The sequence below is a fragment of the Peromyscus eremicus genome, chromosome 15 (genome assembly GCF_949786415.1).
Source record: "Peromyscus eremicus chromosome 15, PerEre_H2_v1, whole genome shotgun sequence".
Lineage (NCBI taxonomy): Eukaryota > Metazoa > Chordata > Mammalia > Rodentia > Cricetidae > Peromyscus > Peromyscus eremicus.
In genome coordinates, this window is record NC_081431.1 from 82,019,088 (window position 1) to 82,046,961 (window position 27,874).

General features: G+C 37.0%; 1 long non-coding RNA gene across 2 annotated transcripts in view; it reads left to right on the forward strand.

Moving 5' to 3' along the window:
* Positions 1-26,979, forward strand: part of LOC131925412 (uncharacterized) — a 53,890-nt gene extending 26,911 nt beyond the window's left edge. For both annotated transcript variants that reach the window (XR_009383245.1, XR_009383244.1), the window contains exons 3-6: positions 5,209-5,244; positions 23,389-23,499; positions 23,985-24,081; positions 26,513-26,979. This is a non-coding gene — a long non-coding RNA (uncharacterized LOC131925412). The remainder of the gene's footprint in view (positions 1-5,208; positions 5,245-23,388; positions 23,500-23,984; positions 24,082-26,512) is intronic.
* Positions 26,980-27,874: the final 895 nt, after the last annotated feature.

Genomic DNA, 27,874 nt, shown 5'->3' on the forward strand with positions numbered 1-27,874 from the left:
TGGATTCATTGAGCAGTAGTTGGTAAACAAATCTTATCAGATGTTGTGCTTCTAGAGATGCTAGGAGTTGATGTATTCAGTCATATACTACACTTGGCAGCTGCATGAGTTCAGATACAACACATCTTCATAGAGAAATGGCAGAGGCTAACAATCTAAATACTTTCAAGAGTTCATTAAGAGAGATAAAAATATGAGTCTAGAGCCAAGCTTTCATAATACATTGCTCAATTTTTTTCTTACCGCAAGAAAACGTTGAACATTTAGGAGATATTTTGTTTGAAGTGTTTTCTTAAAGAAACGAAAGACATATGTATGGATTAAAAATCTGTTCCAGAGGGGCACGGACACAGTTCACATATTCTAATAGATACACATCAGCTGAAACAGGAGATAGTGAAGAGTATCTAGTACTATCTTTAGTCACTCTGGAGACCAGAATGTTTGTTGTGCTACTTACAGGAAAGCCACTAAATTTAATCATATGTCTAATAATATCAGAAAAGTCACTGCACTGAAACCCCTCCAAATCTGCAATTTATACGTCAATGGATTCAACCAAACTTGGAGCCAAAATATTTTAAATAAAAATTATATCTTTTCAGAACATGGATAAGCTTTTTGACTACTCTTACCTAAAGAATATAGTGTACTCACTATTTGTATAGAACTTACAAAGTATTGAGTATTGCAAAGAACCTGAAAATGAATTAAATCAAATGGGAAAGTGCGTGTAGAGAGTATAAGCATATACCATGTCATTTTATGCAAGGCATTCTTGGATTTTGTTATCCACAGTGGGCCTTGGATATAGTCTACATGACAGGGTCAGGGCGACAAAAATTATTTTCCTGGGAATGCCTATACACTTACTTTAGTATTATATATTACACACTGATACATGTAAACTATACAAAACATATTTATAAAAATTTAGTGCTTCTTCCTCTAAAAAACAAATAAGAACAAGTGACTTAATTTAAGTATCCTTGTCCTGGTCTTTCCTAAGCCATTTTTTTGTGTTATTATTTTGCTCTATTTCTTTCTCACAGGCTTGTTTTATTAGTCTGCTTTAGTTATTATAACAAATTACTTGAATTTAACAGAGATTCTCTAAACTAGATTAGCAGATGGTACTTGAAGGGGGAAACCCCACCTAGAATGGGTGGCACATTGTCCTGGCTGAGATCCTGAATGGAATAATTGGAGAGAGAAAACAGAGAAGTATGCATTCATTGTTCTCCTGGTTGTGCACACACAACTCTAAGCTCTTGCAGTCTTGGCTTCCCTGCTATAATGTACCATACCCATGGGCTATGAGCCCAAATAAACCTTTTCTTCTTTAAGTTACTTTCATCAGAATCTTTTTTAGAGCAACGTGAAAGGAACTAAAGCAGCATGTATAGTTTTGTTCCTGTGTATGTATGTGACAAAAAAAAAAAACCTCACTGTGCTAGGAATCATAATTTGTAATAACTCACCATCAATGAAAAGAGAAAGGTTGGGAAACTTAGGGGCATTCTCCTTTATAATGCTAAGAATTTTATGAAATACTATATATATGGCTCTAGTTTAACTCCACTCCTCAATAATGTGATCTTGCTGAGTTAAAATTCTAATTGCTCTGGAGCTAGAGAGGAATAGGCTTTAATATTTTGAAAATTTATCCCCATCAACAAAGAGCTTTAAGATAGTCCCATGTAACATCCTAAGTGTAAAATATCACATCTGTCTTTTGTTCATGAAGATGTAAGTAAATTATTGATTTTGTTTACATAAAATAGGTGTGTTTTGAAGAAAACATATTTCCCATTAGCCTATTAACATACACCTGGTTTCTCTTGGGAGCAAGAACTATTTCCATCTATTTTCCTCTGAAATATCCTTAGATGTAGTTATTTGCTTACATTTCTTATCTTCTTTTATAATAAAATACAAACAGGTTGTATAGTTACTAACTCAATTAAGTACAAATCTTCTCATCCTTAAATTTTCTACAAATAAGTACCATTTTAAACTATATGTTTTATTTTTAGTGAATCAGAGTAATATTTTGGTATCTCCAGTAATTCATAATTAAAATTATTTCTCTGCCTATGTACATGTGTGCATATGTCTGTATAATCATTTATACACAGGAAAAAAGACAAAATGTATGCATGTAGGAAAACATAAATATATTTGTTTCTCTTAGCAGGACTTATGACTGTAAACTATGAATCACATGTGATTGTCAAGCCATTTCAAACTCAAAGATTTTAGTGAGGATATGTGTGAGATGCTGAGATTTAACCCAGGGCATTACACATGCTAGAAAAGTGTTCTACTCCTGAGCTATATCTCAATCCTTGTCTTCAGTTCTTTCATGTGTGTGTGTGTGTGTGTGTGTGTGTGTGTGTGTGTGTGTGTGACAATGTCTCACTATGTAGACTAAGGTGATCTTGAACTTGTAAGACTCTAATTTCTGCTTCCAGCATTTTGGAATTACGGGTTTTGTTACCACATCTAAAAAATGTTCATATTCTTTATAGACATAATGAATTCTGAGTGTATAAATTACATGTGATAGTACATTTTAAAAATATCTGTGTAGATCAGTTGTCCTTTGGGCTGCCAGCTCACAAGTAATGATATGGAAACATTATTAATTATGAAAGCTTAGACTTAGCTTAGGCTTGTCCTTGTAACAATTATACCTCAAATTAACCCATTTATACTAATCTATGTTCTGTCATGTGGCATTACCTCTTTTTCATCTTGCATGTATTATTTCTCTACATCTGGATGGTGACTCCATCTCTTGTTCCAAGAGTCCTCTCTGTCCCTGGAAGTCCTATATAACCTCTTCTCTATCTGTTAGCCATTCAACTCTTTATTATAACAATCAGAAGGCACCTTGGCAAAGAAATCTTTGCAGTGTAAACAAAAGCTCAACAATATTTCCCACTTTTGTCTAAATAAAAAAGAAAAGGTTTAGCTCAAACACAGTAAAACTATATATAATAAGAACAATTATCAGGTAATGATTATTTTCACAATGTCCAGTCCATTTGTTTTCAGCAAATTCAGAGAAAATACTCCTTTATCTATCTTCTCTTGGTGAGTCCAAAGTTTTGTTCCTAACTTACTTTTTATTATATCTAAGGAAATCTTTAGCTATAACTATGTAGTATTCAACTCCATCAGAGACCTGAGAAGGATATAATATTACTTGATTTAATAGGAAGTACAGAGCAAGCAACTTCAAAAATTAAGGAACAACAGAGACATCTGGCTGCCTGGATTGTCAAAATAAAGTTACTCTGCAACATTGGGGCATCCAACTTGGGCCTACAGGCCTAGGCTATCTGACAGGCTTTTCTGTGAATCAGGAATTTTGAAGTACTGTCCTACCTTGTCTTGGCAAAGTTCAGCAGTCACCTTCTTCTGTGTCTTGCTTGTCCAGTTTGGACAACATACAGTCAACAGTCAAAACAAGGGCAGTTTCTTGACAAGTGTCTAACTTTGCCACAATAAAAGCAAATTCTATATGGAGATTTGTCAATGCCCATTATCTTTTTTTTTTTGATAAATTTGTGCTGTTGTTTCACTGTCATGGAAAGCCTCAGGTTATTAAATCATCTTAAATGCCATATTCGGAATGTCTCTGAAGTGTTTGAAGACCACCTATCCATTTAAAATATATTTCTGTTTGACCTTGAAAATATATCTAACATGACTACAAATTTGATTATTATAGATGACTAACTGTTAACCTGTATTTCTTAATTTTCCTAAATAGCTTTCAAGGGCTGGAACCTTATATTACATTTTAAAATGTACTGCATAGGTACAATACCTTAAACAAAAATAGAAACATATATACAGTATAATAAAAATCTCAAATTTGTATCAACATACAAATATACCTTAATGAAGAGTAGAAACATAAACAGGGTATATTCCAAAAAACCCTTAAATTTGTATCAGTATACAAAAATCCATACCACTGTAAAATATTTGAAATTAATAGTTACTTTTTAGTTAAAATTAGATTCCATAATTTACCCTTTTTATTCTATCATTCTTATATTTACCCCCGCCCTTTTTTTCAGTAAGAGATCCTTGAATTCAACCTCTCTTGCTTATTGTCCTCCCTTACCGTGACCAGAAACAATTTGTAGCCAACCCCCCTAAATGCTGAAAAACATTCATAGCTCACTGAATGACCAAAAACCACCCACCCTACCTCTTGGAAATGTGGATGTTGTATTCTTAAAATTACTTCCTGTTGTCTGGGGATGACAGCATTGCTATTGGCCCCTGAGAAAACAGGGATAATGATCAAGTTATGGGAGAACTAGTAGTATCATTTGTTGTTCAGACTCAGTGTGATGGAAAAGTGCAGGGCTTTTCTTTTGAATGAATCCTAAATGATCTTATAATAAAAATCTGAAGATAGATATTTAGATAAATACTGAAAAATCAGAGGAAACAAGGCATAGCCACTTCTTACTTCACCAGCTCCTCAGTGGAAAAGAGAAGGTCCTGTTTCTATAAATCCTCACACTGAATGGCTCTGAATCCTCAGCTGAAAGGCTTTGAGTTCTTGTCTCCTCACACCTTATATGCCTTTCCCCCTAGTCAATTTAATTCCTGTTTCAACCTTTCCAGTGCTGGAATTAATGGTGTGTGTGTGTGCTTCCAAAATACTGGTAGCAAAGTATGAGATCTCAAGTGCTGAGATTAAAGGCGTGTGACTCCCAAGTACTGGCGTTAAAAGTGTGGGTCATCACTGTCTAGCTGTTTCTCTTTTAAACTGAATTAATCTCATGTAGTTTAGGGTAGCTTTGAACTCAGAGAGATCTCTGATTCCTGAGTGCTAGGATTAAAGGTGTGTGCCACCAGTCTTTCGCCTCTATGTTTAATCCAGTGTCTGGCTCTGTCCTCTGATCCTCAGGCAAGCTTTACTTGATACACAATATATCACCACATTTTCCTTTTTATTGTCAAAAATAATAAAATAAGGTTATAATTAATATAAAAAACTATATACAATAAATGCAATTAGTATATATAATATATACAGTCAAGAATTACATTAACAATGTCCATTCCATAAACATTTCATAAATTCAGAGAAAATATTCCATTATTTAATCCTATTTTCATGAATCAAAAGTGTTTTATCTAACTCACTTTCTTTTTTTTTTTTTTTTTTTTTTTCAGAGCTGAGGACCAAACCCGGGGCCTTGTGCTTGCTAGGTAAGTGCTCTACCAGTGAGCTAAATCCCTAACCCATAATTCACTTTCTTAATGTGGAAAATCCATGGGAGTCTCCTTAAGAAGTATTAGGGAATTTATTAGGATATAAATTGAGCAAATACACTCATGAATATGGAACCAAATAGACAACTGAAGTCGTTCTCTGATCTTACCTGGAGTGAATTCACTTGGCAGTTCCTTCACAACAGGCAGAAAGAACCAGGGAGAAGCAACCTCATGCCTCCTCTCCCTTTTGTTTTAAGAGCTCATGTAGAACAGCAAGAAACACTGCCTCCATCAGGCCATATAGCCCGAGTTCATGTGTAGAGCAAACACCACTACACTTTCTATCTTAACTTGTATTATCAACCCCAAACTATCTTTTGATGTCTTTCAAACTTAGGCATTTTACACCTCTTTAGTGAGTTTCTTTTCTCAATTTCTTAACAAGGAAAATTATAAGCGTAACTATCTAATTTTCAACTCCCTCAGATACCTGAAAAGGAAATAATATTAACTGACTAAGCAGGAAGTACAGGCAAACAACTTCTAAAAACTGTGAGAAATGACAGAAACAGTTGGCTTCCTGGACTGTCACCCAAGGTTCCTCTGCAATGTTGGAGCATTCATCTTTGGCCTACATGCCTAGCTATCTGAGAGACTTTTCTGTGAAGCAGGATATTTTTAATGGCCTTTTTACCTTGTCTTGGCAAGGTTTGACAGTCCTTTTCTTTGTGTCTTGATTGCCCATTTTGGACAGCATACTGTCAGCAGTCAAAGTAAGGACATTTTCTTGCCCAGAGCCTAACTTTTGCCACAAAGAAAGTAAACTCAGTATGGAGTTTCTTCTATGCCCGTCATTTCCTTTTTTTTTGGGTGGGGGGTTACAAGACAGGGTTTCTCTGTGTAGCTTTGCGCCTTTCCTGGAACTCACTCTGTAGACCAGGCTGGCCTCGAACTCACAGAGATCTACCTGCCTCTGCTTCCCGAGTGCTAGGATTAAAAGCTTGCACCACCACCACCTGGCAAATTTTCTCTGAAGTAGATTGGTGCTGCCAGGAGCACACGTGTCTCATTGTCATAAAGAAAAGATTTATTATCTTAAATATTATTATATTATTAATATTTTATTAATAATAATTATTATATTATATGAATTATGGTTTATTATTAAAATATCTTAAATGTCATATTCTATAGATCTCTGAAATGTTAGAAGATGACTTGTCTATTTAAAATATATTTGTTTGACCTTGAAAATATACCTAACCTAACAAGTTCCATTATAATAGGTGACTAACAAATAACTGCATTTCTTTCTATGCTAATTAGTTGCTAACAACAACTTTCAAGGACTAGCAATTTACATTGTATTGTTAAATGAACTGTACAAGTAAAATACTTTAAATAAAATCAGAAGTGTTTTTATAATTAATCTCAGCTTTGTATCAGTATATAAAGATCTATATCAATGTAAAACATTTAATTTTTGGTTGTGAGCCTAGCCTTTAACGGCTGAGCCATCTCTCCAGCCCGATGTAAAATACTTAAAACAAGTAGTTGCTTTTTAAAAGTAGATTCAATAATCTACCTTTTATTTTATTATATCTATGTTATCTGCTATTCATTTTCTTTTTTTCAAACAAGAATCTTGAATCTAATCCCCTTTGTTTAGCTTTTTTTTTCTGACCATTATCAATAATAATGCATAATCAACCACCAAAACAGTGACAAATATCCATAGCTCATTGAATGACCAGAAACCACCCATCTACCCTCTTAGGAATGTGGGGGTTGTGTTCTTTTTTATTTTTGTTTAAGATTTTTTTAATTTATTTTACATACCAATTACAGCTTCCCCCTCATCCCTCACCATTTCCTTCACCTCCACCAAACCCACTTGACCCACCCCTCATCCCCTCTTCCAAAAGGATAAATTCTCCCAAGGGAGGACAGCAAAGCCTGGTACATTCACTTGAGGCAGGACCAAGCCCCTCCCCCCTGCATCAAGGGTAAGTAAGGTTTCTAATCATATGGAATGGGATCCAGAAAGCCAGCTCATGCACCAGGGATAGATACTGATCACACTGCCGGGGCCCCCCAAACAGACCCAGCTACACAATGGTCTTTCTTATGCAGAAGGTCTAGTCTGGTCCCATGTGGGTCCCACAGCTCTTGGTCTAAAGTTTGTGAGTTCCTATAAGTTTGGTTCAGTTGTCTCTATAGATTTCCTCATCATGACCTTGAACCCCCTTGCTCATATAATCCCTCTTCCCTCTTTTTGACTGGACTCCTGGAGCTTGGCCTGGTGCTTGATTGTGGGTCTCTGTATCTGCTTCCACCAGTTACTGTATAAAGGCTCTATGATTACAGTAAGGGTATGCACCAATCTGATTACCATGATAGGCCAGTTCGGGCACCCTCACCACTATTGCTAGTAGACTAATCTGGGCTTATCCTTGTTGATTTCTAGGAATTTCCCTAGCACCAGGTTTCTTCCTTACCCCATAATGCTTCCCTCTATCATGATCTCTTTCATTACTCTCCCATTCCATCTCTTCCCAAGGTTAACCATCCCATTCCCTCAAGTTATCATCCCCCATCCCATCCCCTTTATTACCCTTTTTCATTCCAAGTTTGCTCATGGAGATTTCCTCTCTTTCCCCTTCCCAAGGTGATCTGTACATACCTCTTAGGGTCCTTTCTGTTTCCTAGCTTCTCTAGGTTCTAGTCTGATAATCCTTTGCTTTATACATAGTATCCACTTATGATTGAGTACATACCATGTTTGTATTTCTGAATCTGGGTTAACTTACTCAGGATGATATTTTCTCGTTCCATCCATTTGCCTACAAATTTAATGATGTCATTTTTATACAGTTGAGTAATATTCCAATCTGTTTACGTATGCCATTTTCTTTATCTATTCTTCTGTTCAGGGGCATCTAGGTTGCTTCTAGTTTCTGGGTATTTATGAATATATCTGCTATGAACATTGTTGTGTCCTTGTGATATGATTGATCATCTCTTGGGTATATGCCCAAAAGTGGTATTATTGGGTCTTGAGGTAGATTAATTACCTTTTTTTTGAGAAGTCACCATACTGATTTCCAGAATCACTGTACAAGTTTTCATTCCCACCAAGAGTGGAGGAGTGTTCCCCTTGTTCTGCATCCTCTTGAACGTAAGAGGATGTACAGAACATAGCCATTCTGATAGGTGTAAAATGATATCTCAGAGTCATTTTGATTAGCATTTCCATGATGTTGAGCAATTCCTTAAATGTCTTTTGTCCACTTGGGATGCTCCTGTGGAGAATTCTCTGTTTAAGTCTGTAGCCCATTTTTAAATTTGATTGTTTGGTATTTTGCTGTCTAGTTTCTTGAGTTCTTTATATATTTTGGAGATCAGCCCTTTGTCAGATGTGTGATTGGTAAAGATCTTTTCCCATTCTGTAGGCTGTTGTTTTGTCTTATTTACTGTGTCCTTAGTCTTACAGAAGCTTCTCATTTTCAAGAGGTCCCATTTATTAATTGTTGCTCTCATTGTCTATGCTACTGGTGTTATATTTACTAAGTGGTCACCTGTACCAGTGCATTCTAGGCTATTTACTACTTTCTCCTCTGTCAGGTTCAGTGTAGCTGGATTTATGTTGAGGTCTTTGATTCACTTGGATTTTAGTTTTGTACATGGTGATAGATATGAATCTATTTGTAATCTTCTACATATTGACATCCAGTTATGCCAGCACCATTTGTTGAAGATGTTTTCTTTTTTCCATTGTAAAGTTTTGGCTTCTTTGTGAATAATCAGGTATTCATTGGTGTGTGCATTAATGTCAGGATCTTCAGTTCAATTCCATTGGTCCACATGTTGGTTTTTATGCCAATACCAAGCTGTTTTTTTTTTTATTACTCTAGCCTATAGTAGAGTTTGAAGTCAGGGATAGTGATGCCTCCAGAAGTTGCTTTATTGTAAAGGATTTTTTTTTTAGATATCCTAGGTTTTCTGTTTTTCCATATGAAGTTGAGTATTGTTCTTTCAAGGTATATGAATAATTGTGTTGGCATTTTGATGGGGATTGCATTGAACCTGTAGATTGCTTTAGGTAAAATTGCCATTTTTATTACATTGGTTCTACCTATCCATGAGCATGGGCAATTTATAAATTTTCTGATATCTATTTCAATTGCTTTCTTCAAAGATTTGAAGATTTTGTCATATGGGTCTTTCATTTGTTTGGTTAGAGTTAGCCCAAGGTATTTTATATTATTCATGGCTATTGTAAAGGGTGATGTTTCTTTGATTTCTTTCTCATCCCATTTATCATTTGTGTATAGTAGGGATACAGATTTTTGGGGGTTAGCTTTATATCCTACCACATTACTGAAGTTGTTTATCAGTTGTAGGAATTTCCTGGTAGGATTTTTGTGGTCACATATAGACTATCATGTCATCTGCAAATGGTGAAAGTTTGACTTCTTCCTTTCCAATTTGTATACCATTGATCTCCTTTTGTTGTCTTATTTTTCTAGCTAAAACTTTGAGTACTATATTAATAGATATGGGTAGAGTGGACAGCCTTGTTCCTGATTTTAGTGGAATTTCTTCAATTTTTTTCTCCATTTAATTTGATGTTGGCTGTTGGCTTGCTGTAATTTCCTATATTATGTTTAGGTATGTTCCTTGCATTCCTCTTCTCTCCAAGACTTTTATCATGCAGAGGTGTTGGATTTTGTCAATGATGTTTTAAGTATCTCATGAGATGATGATGTGTATTTATCTTTCAGTTTGCTTATATGATGGACTACATTGACAGATTTTTACATGTTGAATGATCCCTCCATCTCTGAAATGAAGTCTACTTGATTATGGTGGATGATTTTTTTTATGTGTTTTGGATTTAGTTTTCCAGTATTTTATTGAGTATTTTTCATTGATGTTCATGAGGGAGATTGGTCTGTAATTCTCTTTCTTTGTTGCATCATAGTGTGGCTTGGGTATAAGGGTAACTATAGCCTCACAGAAAAAAGTTGGCAATGTTCCTACTGTTTCTATTGTGAGGAACATTTGTATTAGCTCTTCTTTTAAATACTGCATTGAAACTGTCTGTCCCTGGGCTTTTTTTGGTTCAGAGATTTTTAATAACTGCTTCTATTTCCATAGGAGTTATAGGTCCATTTAAATTGTTTATCTAGTATTGATTTATTTTGGGTATATGGTACTTATCCAGAAAATTGTTCATTTCTTTTAGATTAATTTTAGTTTGAAGTCTATTTTGTTAGACATTAAGATAGTTACATCAGCTTGCTTTTTTAAGTCCATTTGATTGGAATGACTTTTCTCAGCCCTTTACTCTGAGGTAGTGGCTGTTTTTGAAGTTTAGATATATTTTTTGTATGTAGAAGAAGGGTGGATTCTGTTTTCATATCCGTTCTCTTATCCTGTGTCATTTTATAGGTGAATCCATTGTTATTAAGGGATATAAATGACCAGTGATTGTTAATTCCTGGTATTTTTTGTTGGTAGTATTGTGTGTTTTCTCTTCTTTCAGATTTGTTGGTGTGGGCTTATCTATTGCTTGTGTTTTATGGGTGCTTCTAACTTCCTTAGGTTGGATTTTTTCTCCTAGTGTTTTTTGTCGGGCTGGATTTATGAATAAATACTGTTTAAATCTGGATGTATCATGGAATATCTTGTTTATACTCTCTAAGGTGATTGAGATTTTTGCTGGGCTGGCATCTGTGGTCTCTTAGTGTCTGTATTACATGTATCTAGGACCTTCTGGCTTCCAGAGTCTCCACTGAGAAGTTGGGTGTTATTCTGTTGGGTCTTTATTTATATGTTACTTGGCCTTTTTCCTTTGCAGCTCTTAATATTTTTTCTTTATTCCATATAATTACTGGTTTGATTATTATGTGGCAAGGGGACTTTTTTTGGGAGTCCAGTCTATTTGGTGTTCTGTAAGCTTCTTGTATCTTCATAGGTTGGGAAATTTCTCTTCTATGATTTTGTCTAATATATTCTCTGTGCCTTTGAGCTGGTATTCTCCTTATTCTCTCCCTATTATTCTTAGGTTTGGACTTTTCATGGAGTCCTCAATTTCCTGTAATTTTTTGTTATGATTTTGTTGGCTTTAATGTTTTCTATGGATTTTGAATCTATTTCTCCTATCATTTCTTCAACATCAGAAATTCTCTCTTCCATTTCTGCATTCTATTGTTTATGCTTGCATCTGTAGTTCATTTTCATTTACTCAGATTTTCCATTACCTGCATTACCTCAGTTTGTTTCTTCTTTGTTGCTTCTATTTCAATGTTCAATTCTTGAACTGTTTCCTTCATCTGTTTGATTGCTTTTTCTTGATTTTCCTTAAGGGATTTATTTATTTCTCCCAATTTTTGTTTGTCTTTTCCTTGATTTCTTTAAGAGAAATTTTTCATTTCCTCTTTAAAAGCCTCTATCACTTTCTTAAAATCATATTTAAGGTTGTTTCTTCTGCTTCTTCTACTTTGGGAAGTTCAGGTCTTGCCGATGTAGAACTACTAGGTTCTGGTTGTGCCATATTACTCTTTATGTTGTTGAATGTATTCTTGTACTGGTATTTATCCATCTCTTGCTTCAATTGGTACAAACCATGTCTGTGTCTTAGGGAGCCATTCTTGGTCCAATTAGCACTTTTGTTTCTGTCATAGCTCTTGGTCCAATCACAGCTGGTGGAGTCTGTGTCTCAGTGAGCTCTTGTGGTCTTAGGTGATAGGTGGCTTTGGTCAGTGGATTGGGGCTTGTTGCTTACAGGGTCCAGTGGTAGGTGGTGGTAGGTAGGCCTGCATGCAGGAGTCCTACCTGCTGGCCTGCAACTAAGGTTGCAATGGTTCGGCATATGGGGGCACAGGCTGTGCCCCTTGGCTTAAAGTTGTGAGGCTGGGGTGATTGTAGCATGAATTGTTAGAAGGTCTTATTAATAAAAAATAAACCTGGAGCCAGGTATTAGGGTGAATGCTGGAAGATCAGAGAAGCAGAACAAACCAAATCCACCTCACCTTGCCAATTCTTAAGTTGATCCTGTTTCCTCAGACTGGAAGCTTCTGAGTCCTCATCCAAATGGATCTCAGCTGAACTGTGCTGCTCAAAGCCTAAAAGCTTAACTTGCCTAGTTCCTGGTTTTCACACCTTATATACCTTTCTGCTTTCTGCCACTACTTCCTGGGGTTAAAGGCATGAGTCACCATGCCTGGTTATTTCCAGTCTGGCTTTGAACTCACAGAGATCCGGATGGATCTCTGCCTTCAGAAGGCTAGGATTAAAGGTGTGAGTGCCACCATTTTCTGGTCTCTATGTCTGTCTAGTGGCTGTTCTGTTCTCTGACCCAGATAAATTTATTAGGGTGCACAATATATTGGGGAACACAATATCACCACAGGTGATCAGCTAGAAGAACAAAGATTCACCTCTTGGTCCAGTGGGAGCTGGCAGAGTCTGTTGCTGTGGGATGGTCTGTATGTCAAGTGTGTTGCTGATTGGTCAATAAACAAATCACTGATTGGCCAGTGGCCAGGCAGGAAGTGTAGGCGGGACAAGGAGGAGAATAAAGCTGGGAAGTGGAAGGCTGAGTCAGAGAGACACTGCCAGCCGCCACGATGACAAACAGCATGTGAAGATGCCAGTTAGCCACGAGCCATGTGGCAAGGTATAGATTAATGGAAATGGATTAATTTAAGCTGTAAGAACAGTTAGCAAGGAGCCTGCCATGGCCATACAGTGTGTAACCAATAGAAGTCTCTGTGTTTACTTGGTCGGGACTGAGCAGCTGTGGGGCTGGCAGGTGAGAGAGATTTGTCCTGACTGTGGGCCAGGCAGGAAAACTCTAGCTACAGTCTGTGTCTCAGGAAGCAGTCTTGGGGGATGGGCAGGTTTAGTAGGTAGAGTGGGGCTTTTATTTTACAGGGTCTGGTAGGGGGTGGTGGTAGTCTGGTTTGCCTGCAGGAGTGCTTCCTTCTCGCCTGCAACTGGGGCTGCAATGGTTGAGGTGATAGGGGCACAGTTTGTGGCCCTGGGCCTAAAGTCTAGAGTCAGGGGTGATTAGCTATGAGAACAAAGACTCAGACTCACCTTTTGGTCCAATGACAGCTGGCATAGTCTTTATCTCAGGGAGCAGTTGAGGTCTGGGAGAATTAATAGTTTTGGGTAGTAGAGTAGGACTTTTAGGTTACAGGATCCTGTGGGGGGTGGTGGCAGTTAGGCCTGACTGCTGGAGTTCTGCCTCCTGGCCTGGAACTAGGGCTTCATTGGGTGCGGGTATGGGGAATGGTTGTGCCCCTGGGCCTAAAGCCTAGAGGCTGGGGTTATCATCTAGGAGAACAAAGACTGAGCATCATATTCTTAAATTTACTTCCTGTTGTCTGAGTGTGAAGGCATCTTTAGAGAATCCTAAAAAGGAAAATTTTGGGTTAATAGTCAAGGCCTGGGAGAGTTAGATGTATCATTTGTCCAGTCTCTGCAAAATGGGAAAGTGCAGGGCTTTTCTCAAGTCCTGGATATAGTATTCTATGAGCCTGGATCATCTCAGCTAGCCATCTTAAAATTACCCTAAGGAGTTTGTAGTCCAAAGCTAATCTTTAGGTGTTGTTTGTCAGCTTAGTGGAGATATCATAGTCCACGTGAAAGCATCATCATGAGATCACATTATCTTTTTGGAGACTTCAGAGATTGCATTAGGTCAGATAATTTCTTTCCTTGGTAATTTTTTCCAGATAGTTCTCTCTTCTTCTTTGGATGCTTATTTGTCCGAAGGTCTTCAGATTCTTCAAGGTGGTTGTTTTTATTTTCCTGAAAAGACAAAAACAAAACCTTTCCCCAACTCTAAATTTGGGGAATTTCCAAATCTAATCTTTATCAATTTTGACTCATGGTTGCTCTTTAAATTTTTGTTTTATTTTCTAAAAGTATCCTATCCAGACCAGTATATTTTCTTACCATAGTCATTAGATTCTTTAATTGCTCTGGTAAGGAGTTACTTCCATGATGATAGGAAAGGACTGACCTGAATTTGACATGGGGGCCTTAGAGAGGCTCCTAAAGGTGTTTCCCAATGGCAAAGGCAAGGGCTTACTTTGTCTGTCCATTATTGATCTACATTCATTAGTCCAATATCTGCCTTGCCACACTTTCTGCTTAAACCAGAAGGGAGGAGCATTCTGTTGAGATTATTTAAAAAAAAATTCTAGTAACACCCTGTTTACAGTCCCTTTTTAGGTGACCTTGTTTACCACAATTGAAACATTTGACATTACTATTTTTGTTCAAACTTCTGGAAATCACCTCTTCTATCCAAATATCATCACGATCATGAGATTCATTATTGATTGTACCTTGGATCCATTCCTCCAAGGGTGCTGATCTTGCTTTTAATGGCATAATTACCATTTTGCATTGTGCTTTAGCATTTTCAAAACCCAGAGATTCAATTATTATTTGGCTAGTTTCTGGATTAATATCATTACATTTACTGTTGAAGTCAGTCTTTGTAAGCAATCAGTGAAGGTTTCTTTTGGGTCCTATATAACTTTAGTAAATGATTCAATTTTCTTTCCTAATTCTTTAATTCTGTCCAAAGCATTCAAGGTGCTGAGTGGCATAAAGCCAGGGTGTGGTCATCATATAAAGATTGCCTTTGTATATCTGCAGAATCACCCTCTCCAAAAAATTGTTCTTGGAAAATATCAATACCTCCAGCCCTACTCCATTGTTCAGTGACCTTAGCCTCATCCTTCCATCAGGTCCTCCACTGTAATTGAGGATCAGGCTCCAAGATTGTTGTAACCAAGTTTCTTCAGTCCTGAGGAATAATTCTATTAAAAGTTGACCATGAGTTTAACAACTGCTTCAGAAACAGTGAGTTCATGCCATATGAAACTATTGCTTATTTGAATCTCCTCAAATCTAACATTTGCACAGGAGTCCAATCAGCTCATACATAGTCTTGGGGATATTTATCATTTGGTAGTTCCTGTAAGGTTCCTGGATAAATTGAGGTTGTCTGTTTGAAAGCCTTAGGTTGTTTTTCAATAACCTTATAATGCAATGCTGAGATTTGTTCTCTTTAAATTCTTCTGTGTAAGTCTGAATGTCTCTATGATCTATTTTAACATGTTTTTCAAAAACTTTTATCTTGACACTCATATTAACCAACGTTTTTAATGACAAAACAGAATGATCAAATAATATTTAAAATTGACATTACATAAATCCCATCAACATTAATTATCCTCTTATTTAATTGTTCTATTTTTAGACCATCTAGTGTATAGTGTATACAATTTTCCATTGTAAAAATGTTTCCCATTTTATAATGTGGGAAAAAAACTTATTTTAAAAACTAATTACCACTTTTAAGAAATCTCAGTTTACTCACTAAATCTACTAGCAATGACTCAGATGATGATGAAGCGAGGCAGCTACCGAGTGTGGCAACAACCTGAGGACGGGGTCCAGTGAAAGCCAAAATCCATCGGGAGGGGAAAGAAATGAAAGAGCCAGTCATCTGCATGGGGAAACATACAAAAGTGGCTAATTCTGTGTTTGGAGCCTGAGCCTGAGCATAAGTCTGGACTTGGGCCTAAACCTGGGCTTGAGCCTGAGCATAAGTCTGGGCTTGGGCTTGTGCCTGAGCCTGGGCCTGATCCTGGGCTTTGGCCTGTCAGCTGTCTGCACAGGGAAATGTGGGAATGTGGCTAACTCCTGCTTTTATTTTTGGAGCCCAGAGGACTATGGAGTTTGCTGTTGAGAAGCTGCAACAGAAACTTATCAGGCAGGTAGGAACTCTGGCCCACGTTGGGTCGAGACTCTAGCCTCATGTAGCTCTGGCCTGAGTCAGTGGTTGCAAAGCCATAGGCAAGTACCTTTTTCCTTAATTTGTGCCCCAAAAGATGGACACTAAATGTTGTATGAATGCTAAATGGTCTCATAATAAACACCCAGAGCCAGATATTGGTGTTAATGCTGAAAGATCAGAAGGAACAAGTCACAGCCACTTCTCACTTCAACAGTTCTTCAGCTTGAAAGAGAAGATCCTCTCTCCAGGAATCCTCAGACTGAATGCCTCTAAGTCCTCAGCTGAAAGGCTTTGAGTTCTTTTCTCCTCATGCCTTATATGTGTTTTTCTGCCCAGGCATTTCACTTGTTATCTCAACCTTCTTATTGCTGGGATTAATGGCATGTGTTCTTCCCAAATACTGGTAGCAAAGTATGAGAACTCAAGTGCTGGGATTAAAGGCATGTGACTCCCAAGTACTGGGGTTAAAGGTATATTGCATCACTGTCTAGCTGATTCTCCTTTAAACTGGATTAATCTCATATAGTCAGGGTGGCTTTGAAATCTCAAAGATCCAGAAGATATCTGCCTCCAAATTGCTAGGATTATAGGTATGTGCCACCATTGCCCGGTCTCTATGTTTAATCTAGTGGCTGGCTCTGTCCTCTGATCCTCAGGCAAGCTTTATTTGATACACAATATATCACCACACTTATCTGAAGTCCTGACTAAAGAAGTCTATGAGGGTGGACCCTATAAGCTAGCAGGTTTGAATTTTTTCTGGATGCAGAATTTTAAAGAAACTGCAATAGAGACATTCTGAAAGTTTGGATCACCTGGACTTCTTGTCTTTATGGGTATCTGTATTTTTTTTTCTGAAAACACACAAACTTTTAAAGGTAAAATATTAAATACAAGTATGGAATGTGTTGTGTGCACAAGTCAGCTAATGATGATTTTTTGTTTTATGTTTGAGCAGGTAAAAGGTACCTGTTAATGTTATAAGCCTGTTTGGACTGTAAAACTAAACCTGTATCCATGGCACATGAAAGGATGGCATGTAATAATATGTCATGAGGACTCTGTTGCTGCCAAGATTTATCATGTCTCATCCAGTTTCAGACCTGTTCTCATGTTGAGGGATCAACATATACATCACCTTTCCAGTAGTTTTTCTTGGCTTTTTTCCTGATGACTGTAGCCAAGATTTTCAGGAGGTCTCCCTCAATCAAATCTTATCTTCATTAATTTTGAAGGAACCCATAGCTCTTTTCCCTGTGGAAACAAAAGCACAGCCTCTTTCCCAATGTGACACATTTTCTAACTTCCATTGTGAAGTTAAGACATTCTTCAACTATGCAGGTTGGTTTAATTTAGCAGTTTCCACAATTCAATGTCTCTCAGCAGATATTGTTTTCTGTTTATTATCATCATTAAAAAATTCAAAGTCAACAAAACATCATACAAAATGCAGAATTGTGTATTTTACAACCTTACATGGCCTATTTTTTATGTTGCTTTACTCTTTCTTTAAAAAATTCATTATTTTTAAATTATTATTTTTTTCAATGACTGTATATACAAATTCTTTTTATTGTGCCTGTTTAGAGGTTTTCTCAGTCTGGACTGTTTTCTGCACACCAGCAGCCTTCTCTGACCACATGAGCCAACCTGTAAATGTGCTGCTCAGCAATGCACTGGTGGCTGGCACCATCCACCTCTGATCCTTATGTCTATAGTACCAGCTGGGAGCAGCATTCACCTGCCCCATTTCTGGGAATTTATTGAGCCCATGCTATTTCTACTTAGTGTGCCACATATTTAAGTCCTCTATATATAGCAGCCACATATCTGTAAGCCTCAAGCTCTGGGTTACTAGGAAGATATGTCCATTTTTGGTTTTATTTTCTCTTGTGTTTCTCTCTCAGGCCCTATGTGGAGTTATGAGCCTCAAGGTTGGGCACCATATGTAGCAAGTCCCTGTCCTGCCAGCCAACTCCCAAATAACAACACAGAAATTTTCTTGAGTTTAAAAGCCTGGCCTTTAACTCAGCCTTGTCTCAACTAGTTTTTCTAACTTAAATTAACCCATTTATATTAATCTTTCTGCCATGTGTCATTACCTTTCTTCCATCTTGCAACTCTTGTATCCTCCAGGTCTGGCTAGCAACCCTGACTGTCTTCTTCCATGATTCCTCTCTTTCCCCAGAAATCCTGCATAACTTCTTCATGTCTATCTGTTGGCCATTCAGCTCTTTATTAAACCAAGAATAAGGCACCTTGGCAAAGACACATCTTCACAGTGTAAATGAATATTCTGCAGCATATCTGTGTCAATTTCTCATTCTATTTCTCTCACTGCTGCTGTAACATAACACTGTGATCAAAAGCACCTGTGAGAAAAAGGGGTTGATGTGGCTTACAATTCTAGATGACAATCATTCACAGTCAGTTTTATCATTGAGGGAAGGCAAGGCACTAATTTAAGTACAAGTTTGAAGAAAAAAATCATGGAAGAACACTATATGCTGGCTCATTCATGACTCACTCTTCCCCAAACTTGTGCTTAGCTAGCCTTCTTAAACAGCCCAAGATCACTTAAGTAGGGTTGGTGTTGCCCTCATTGGGCAAGGTCCTCTTATATCAGTTAAGAATCAAGACAATTTTGCATAGTCATGCCTACAAACCAATTTGATTTAGGCTATTCTTCATTCTAGATTCCTTCAAGATGACTTTAGACTGTATCAAGTAGACAATTAGAACTAGCTAGGATAATACCTATAATACATATTTATGTATATGTATATATTTCTTCCACTGGACTTAAAGAAGCTTATTTATGTATTCATTCTTGATTAGGAATGGTAGATATAGAATGGAATAGAGTGTCAATGCAGAACACCCATAATCCATGTACTTTTCCCTGTGAGATGTCACTCTACCTTATTTGGTGTGACATTTACTATATGATGTGGTATTTAATTTTCATTCAGTGTCTTAAATTTTTATTACACAATTCTTTTACTTTGTTGGTTAGCATTATGCCATCTATTTTTTCTTTCTTTTTTTTTTTTGAGGTTATTGTGATTTGTACTCTTTCCCTGATCCCTGATATCTTTTTCAGTATGATTGTCATTTGCATACAGGAAGAGTATTCACTTTGCATATTAATTTTGTATTCTGCTACTTCCCTTAACGTGTTCATCAACTCTAGACATTTTCATGGTCTTTTATGAATGCAATCATATCATCTGCAACTGAAGATAATTTGACTTCATGCTTTCCTATTTGTATCTTTGTGTTCTCCTTCACTTTTTTTAATTGATCAAACTTATACTTCAAAGACTATATTGAGTATGTATGGATATATCCATCTCTTGTTCCTGATTTTAGTGGAAATGCTCTTCCTTTCTCTTCATTTATGTTGAGATTATCTTGGGCTTAGTGTAAATCACCTTTATGATGTTTAAGCATGCCCCTGTATCCATAGTCCCTACAGGAATTTTATCATAAAGGGGTTTTGGATTTTATTAAGGACCTTTTCCATAGCTAATGAGATGATTATGTGGCTTTCAACTTTTAATATGTTTAAACAGTGAATTGCATTTACCAATTTATCTATATTGAACTATTCTTGAATTTTTGAGATGAAGCCTACTTGATCATGGCAAATGATCTTTTTGATGTGTTCTTAGATTCAGATTGCAAGTACTGAGAAATTTTTCACATAGGTTTATAATAAATGTTGGTCTACAATTTTATTTTTTGTTGGGCTTTGTTTGGTTAAAGTATCATGATAATTGTGGATTTACATATGAGAAAGTGTTCTTTCAGTTTATATTTTGTAGCATAATTTGAGGAGTATTGGCATTAATTAGATTTCTTTCCTGAGTCCATTTGGACCTGGTTGTTTTCTGTGGGAAAATTTTTAATGCTTGCTTTCATTTCATCAGAAGTTATGTGATCAATTTATTTTGCTTATCTGATATTTATTTAACTTTGGTTGATAGTATATAATTAGACAATTACCCATTTCTCAGGTTTTTCAGTTTGGTTGAGTACAGACTTTTGAATTATGTTCTTATGGTTCTTGGGATTTTTCTCAGCATCTGCTATGATGATCCCCTTTTCTTTTCTAGTGTTATTAATTTGGAATATCTCCATATCTTTCAGCTAATTCAGCTAAGAATTTGTCAATATATTGATCTTTCTCAAAGAATTAACTCTTTGTTCTATTGATGCTTTATTTTTTGTTGTTTATTTCTTTCTATTTCATTGATTTAAGATTTGAGTACGATTATTTCTTGATTTTATTCCTTTTAGGTGTCATTTATTCCTTTTGTTTTAGAGCTTTCAGGTGTCCTGATAAATTAATAATAGGAGAGCTTTTCAATTATTTTATGTAGACACTTAGTGCTATAATTTTTTAGCTCCATCTTCATTGTGTCCTCTACATTTGAGTATATTGTGTTTTCATTTTCATTCAATTATAGAAAATTTTAAAGTTCTTTTCTTCTTTCTTGACTCATTGTTTTTATTCAGTATGGAGTTGTCCAATTTCTGTGACCTTATAAACATTCTGGAGTTGATAAACTATATTTTAGTTTAGGTTTCTATTGCTGTGAAGAGACATCATGACCACTGCAACTCTTACACAGGAAAACATTTAATGTGATGGTTCACCTACAGTTCAGAAGTTTATCCAATTATCATGATGGGCCCTGGTGGCATGAGGGTAGACATGGTACTGGAGCTGAAAGTCCTATATCTTGATCAGCAGGCAACAGGAAGTATTTTGAGACACTGCACATGGCTTGGTCATATATGAGACCTAAAAGCCTGCCTCCAGAGTAACTCACTTTCTCTAATAAGACAACATGTACTCCAACAATGTCATGCATCCTAATATTGCCATTCTCTTTGGAAGCTATTTTCTTTTAAATCATCACATTCACTTCCTGGTCTCTAAAGGATTGTGGCACTATCATAATGCAAGAATGCATTCAAATTCCTCATAGTCTATAACACTCACAAACTTATTTAAAAGTCTAAAGTTCAAAGTTTCTTCTCAGAATCATGGTATTTTGATTCACAGTTACTTTGAAGTGTTTATGAATTCAGTGGCTCTTTTAGGAGCTCTAATGCTATGAAGAGACCATGGCATCTCTTATAAAGGAAAACGTTTAATTGGGGCTGGCTCATAGTTTTAGAGGATTAGTCTATAAACATCATGGTGGGACATGGCTGGACATAGTGGCATGCAAGCAGACATTGTCCTGGAGAAGAAGGTGAGAGTCCTTCATGTGTATCCATAGCATCAGAAAAAACTATGTACTTGGGCATATCTTAAGCATATATGAGACATAGAAGTCCACCCCTACAGTGACACACTTTCTCCAAAAAGGTCACACTTCCTAACAGTGATACTTTCTATTGGCCAAGCATTCAAACACATGGGTATTTGGGGCCATACCTATGTGAACCACCACATTCTGCTCCACAGCTATCATAGGTTTATAACCATAATATTCTCATAGTCTGTCAGAGTCTCAACAATATTTAAAATTCCAAAGTTCAAAGTCTCTTATGAGATTCATGTATTCTATTAACTGCAATACCCTATAAAATCAAAATAAAAAAGCAGATCACATATTTTGATTATATAATTGCATAGGATATACATTACTAGGCCAAAATGGTAGAAACAGAGAATAGTGCTGAAATATTGGACCAAAGCAAGACCAAAACAGCTGGAAGATGCTAAACTTTGCATCTCCATGTCTGATGTCAAAAGACTCTTCAGATCTCCAATCTTTTCAACTTTGTTGACTACAACACACTTCTTTCCCTTATGCTGGTTCTACTTCCTGTTAGCAGTCTCCTCAGCAGATATTCCATGATTCTGTCATATCCAACATATTGGGGCCACCAACACAATCCAGACTTCAACTTCATAGCTTCATGCAATAGCTTCTCTAGGCCATCATTCAGGAATACTCTTGATGCATGCTTAGCTCAGTGGCTTCTTTAGTCATGGATGTAAATTCCATAGCCCCTTTCTATTCTTAACTCCAGAACCACATAGCTGAAACTGTCAAATTCTGCTACTTACTGGGGCATAGAACCCTAGTCCTATGACATCATCCCTAGATTTCTGTTTTCAATAGTTACTTTCACTACCTAAGATAGGCTGTTCTGGAACTTGCTCTGTTGATTAGGCTGACCTCAAACTCAAAGGTCCACCAAACTCTGCTTTCTGAGTTCTGAGTTTAAAGGCATGCACCATCACACACAGCCAACCTTCTCTTTAATTCCTTTTCTCAAGTTGGAAAGTTTGCTGGGTAGAATCTTGAGGTCACCACTCCCTTTATTCCATTTCTTAATCTATTTATCTCCTTGAACATATGACTTATCTCTCCTCCACTTTTAATGCTCCTTTTTCTTGTAAAAATTTATATTTTGTAATTTACCCTGATCAATTTGCTCAATTTCATTATAATTTCTTATTGTAGTTACCACTAATAAATATATGACACAGTCTATTCTAAGCTATTTGAGAATTCCTCTGCCAATATAATTAATCTAAATCTCTTCATTTTAGTCTCGGGCAGACATTTCAGTCAAGGTCAAAAAGCAGCAATATTCTTCACAAAAATATCACAAGACTGGTCTCCAGGCCAGATTCTAACATTCTTTTCAACTGAAACTTGTTGAGGCAGCACACACAGTTGAAATCACACTCAGGACCACTGTCTTCTATATTCCTACTATGATGGCCCAAGGTCCATATTCCTTTAAACAAAAGCATGGTGAGGCCTACCATAGCAATATCCCATTTCCTCATACCAACTTCTGTTATAGTTAGTGTTTCTATTGCTGTGAAGAGACAGTATGACCCAGGAAACCCTTATAAAACAAAAACAGAACAATAATTTTTTTAATGTGGTAGCTTACTTACAGTTCTGAGCCATAGCCCATCATCATCATGGTGGTCTAACAAACATGCAGGCAGACGTGGCTCTCCAGCTAGGAGTCCTACATCTTAATCAGCAGGCAATAGGAAGTGGTCTGATATACTAGGCATGGTTTGAACATTTATGAGACCTCAAAGTCTGCCTCCAAAGTGACCCACTTCCTCCAAAAATACCATACCTACTCCAACAAAGTCATGCCTCTTAAAAGTGCCACTCCCTTTTTCTCTCATACCTCCACATTGAAGCTGGCTTACAGTTTCACAGGTTTAGTCGATTATCATCGTGGTGAAACATGGCAGCATGCAGGCAGACATAGTGCTAGAGAAGAAGCTGAGAGTTTTACATCTTGTTCCACAGGAAAAAAAGGAAACTGTGAGCCATACGGGGCATAGTTTGAGCATAGAAGATGTCAAAGCATACCTCCGCTGTGATACACTCCTCCAACAAGCCACACCTACTCCAACTGAAGTAAGCATGAAAAGGCACATTTTTCCAAGTACTGCCATTTTTACTTCTAATTCTACTTTACCTATAGGGTGAAATAATTTTCAAGTTCCCATGGATTCCCCTTTGGGGCTGTTAAGAAGCTAACCACCTTACTTTCTAAGCAACAATCCCTAAATCCTAACATCTGTTCCTACCAACAAAAAGAACAAATGAATTTAATTGGTTGGACATTTTGTGTTGGTTGACGTGGATGACATATATATGAAAGCCCTTAATCCCATAGTTATGATTGGTGAAAAAAGGAACTGTAACTGGGAACAAGTGAATTTATGGTTTTGTGCTTATAAATCCCACTTCCAACCTGGCTCTGGCTGCCCGGAGAAATAAGGCTCTGGAGCCCTTATCCTGCAGCCCTGATCTATCACTCACCCTGCTTATGTAGTGATTTGTTAAAGACTTTTGAACCCATAAGTGTTGTTTTTCTCATCCCTCATATCCCACAACAGACATGGGTGTAACATTTGGAAGTCCCACCAAGATGTCTCATTGAGGAACAGGATTGAAATACCTGATAAGCAGATTTGCAGATTCCTCTGGAGATAGGTAAGGTTTGGCACCAAGGCTTAGGACTCAGAAGGAGGGTGGATGTGGCAGTACTCCTTGAGTCTGGGAAAAGGAAGAATGCCTCTCTTATACCAGGTGGTTCCTGACTCAGAACCAGGTGTCCCAGGTCATGGAAGTGTGTCTTTTTTATCAGTTGATATCTCACCTGTCTTATTTGTCCATTTTATTTGTCCACTGGTTGGACATCTAATTCTCTTTACCCCCAATGCCTTAAAATTGCCACTGGTCTGTCTGCTTTTAATGCATGAATATGGTCACTGCATATTTGTTTTGGACTGGTCTTAAATATATAAGTTTATGGTGTTCCATGTTTCTTGGTTATAACTCAGTTATTACTGTTGCAGCTAGCCACCCAGACTCAGAAATTAAATCTGGGCTTTCTGTCCACTGAAAATAATTCAAATGTCAGTTGGATATGAATAATATTAAAATTGTTTTATGCTATTCTGCTTTATGAAAGAGTTGGCTCTGGAATTTGGTTATATTCCAACCTTTTCCAAATCCTGACATACATTTAAAGTCTCTATGTCCACAGCCAAAATCTGCTGGACAGTAAGAAAAAGAATAAAACCATTAATACATTATTGGCTTCTAATTACTGTGTATAGTTAAAATTTTATAATATTTGCAACAAAAAGAGTTAACTTAAAACTTTAACATAGGGTTAATAATCAGAAGGTTACATAGGTAATCTTAAAACAAAGACCCAATCCTTCAGTATCTATAGTTCTGGGCAAGAACTCAAATGTGCTAACCCTGCTTTTTAACCCCTTTAGTTCTGCTTCTGACTGTTTTTGTTAACTGAAATAAAAACACAGTTTTTATGCTTAAGGACAATCCTGAGAATGACTCAAGACTGCACTGGAATTGCAAATACCCAATGTAGTCACTGGCCAACTAAATTTAGGGCCACAACTATTAAGCAAAAGAAAATGGGATATTTCTATTTTATGATGCAGTAAGATTTTGACCTTTATCAGTCTAGAAAAGTACTTAGAGCAATTTCCCAACCTACAGGTTCTATCCCTTTGAGGTCAAGAGGGCTTTTTCATGAGTAGCCTAGGGTCACTTGCAGATTGGACATTTGCGTTACAATCCATAACAATGCACCACAAAAAGTTTAAAAAACATTGGCTTACTTACCATCTCTCCATACTTAAGGTTTATTCAAGCTTACAAAAACTGGCTTAAAGATGTGTGTCTAATCTCCTTGTTTATACTAGCATTGTAAAGGTATAGATATTCTGGGTAACTGAGTCATACAAGAAACTACTATATTCTACAGTGGTACACTATGTAAGGAAAATTCACAGTCTCTTTGAGGACTATATTTATAAGTTAAAAGTCTCATCTTGATACTGAAAGAACTTCAATTCAGAAATTGCTGCTTTTATTGGAAACTGTTAAAGATGATTCAGCCTTGAGGTATTCAGAACTATATTTATAATCATACTAAGCACGTATAGTCAAGTACAGGAAAAAAAAAACTTTCTTTATTTAGCTCAGGCATACTTAATATATAATGGTACTCAAACTACCAGAGATTTTCTGAATACAGCATTTAAGATATTTAAACTTACATGAGAGACAGGGACTCCCAGATCCTAGTGGTGACTCTCAAAGTCTCAAAGAATACAATATATTGTATGATATTTTGCTTGTGTTCTGACAAATAAAGCTTTGCTGGAGATCAGAGGTTGGAGCTTGCCACTAGTTAAGTATAGATTCCAGGCAGTGGTGGCACATACCTTTAATCCCAGCACTTGGAAGGAGGAAGCAGGAAGATCAGGAGTTCAAGGCCACGCTGGGATACACAAAATTGAACCAGTTTAAATGAGAAACAGATCCAGACTTTGGTGGTGCATGCCTTTAATCCAAGCACTAGGGAGGTAGAGACACAAATATAAAATGGTTGGAGACAGAATCTATGCTGCCCATTCAGTCTGAGGATTTGTAGAGACAGAATCCCACCTATACAGTCTGAGGATCTAAATTTATAGAGACAAGATCTCACCCATTCAGTCTGAAGATTCAAAGAGACAGGAATTCGCCTATTCAGTCTGAGGATTTGTAGAGACAGGATGCCCATTCTGTTCAAAATTTCTTGGAGGTAAGAAGTTTCTGGTATTTGGCTGCTCTGCTTCTCTGACCTATCTATCAGTTTTCACTCTAACATCTGACTCAAGGTTTTTATTGTTAAGAATAATTATGATCAGGCTTCAGCAATAGACAAAGTGACTTATGACTCCACCTGTACTGTGGTAACACTAACCACTAGGTAGACTAACCCAAGGCCTCACCTATTACCAGGGCTCAGCCTAAACTGTGGACAAGCAAGACACTGGAGAATTTATTGACCCACTTTGCCTAGACAAACTGAGGTCTGTCCCCCTATGTTTGTCCTCCACAGGTAGACTTCTCACTTTCTTGGCCTGGCAGCCATGACTGCTGTCCTGTTGCTCCTCTACCCAAGGCCCTGGAGACCACAGGAACCTTGGAGGTAAAGGAGTATGGACTAGTCTCTGTCATTTTGATTAATCTTTCTCAAATCTCTTATCACTTTGGCAGCTAGGCTAACTAGTTTTGTCAGCTAGGCTACAGTAGACAATTAGCTCCTTCCTCTAGGCTACTCATTAGTTCATTAACCAGTTCATTACTTATTTAAAGATACTTGGTCTCTTTTTAGGAAAAGGCAGACAGATTTGTCTTGCTCTCAGGCTCCACATTAAACAGCAAACATGTTCCAGGTGTAACCTTTCACAAAAACAAAAAACAAAACAAACAAACAAACAAAAAACATGCCTTACAATGATTGTTCTCAATAATAACTACTCATGTCTCTAGTTAATGATTAACATCCATGCAAGTGCTGAGGATGTAAAAACTTAAAAAAACTTGAAGGGTCTCAAAAATTATATATGTATATAATATATATAAACAGAAGTTATAAAGTTATAAAGATATATTTTTAGACTGAAATTTGAAAGGTTCAAAGTTTCTTAGCATTGATAAATGAAATTTTGATAAACTGGTTGAGAACTGACTACTTACTACTCAATTGCAATTTCATAATTTTAAATTTTTTTGATTGTCATATAAATATAAACTTATTTGTGTTTTCCATCAGACTAACTCACAGCCATAGCTTTTACCATATCTCTAAGGCATAAATCTGTTCCAGCTGTTTTACAGACACTCATTAACAGCTTTCTTTCTACAAACATGGATGTTAGTACAATGAAAATGCTAAAAATTCATATGAATTTCAGGGAATCAAAGAAGTCATAAGACTTGGATCCATCTGCCACAGGTTGAATGGACTCTAGATAAGTAAAAGTTCCAAACATAAGGTTTTCTTTTAAGCTTCTAAATTTTATCCTCTGTCCGTAGTCTATACGGTCTCAGCAGATTTAGCAGACACCATCCATGAGCACCTGGGGACTGCAAACTTGGGAGCTCTGGACTTGCCGTAAGGCCAGTCCATGTGGATGCTCCCTGTCTCTTCTTCTGGAAAAGCTAAGCAGAGGATGTTGTTAAATGCTCCATTTCCCAGCCTTTGACTATACTTTCAGCTTTCCTGAGCCCTGAAAACCAACACCCCAGTTTCCACTGGAAGAAGTTATAGAAGAAACTATATCCTCTTTGTCCCCTTAAGAGCCTAAAATTGCTAAATCAAAGGCCAGTTCCCTTAGGGGATCTCCCAGTGGACAGATCATATTTTCACCCCATAGCAACATCACCCTACTCCTCAGCATACAGAAAATTTGATACC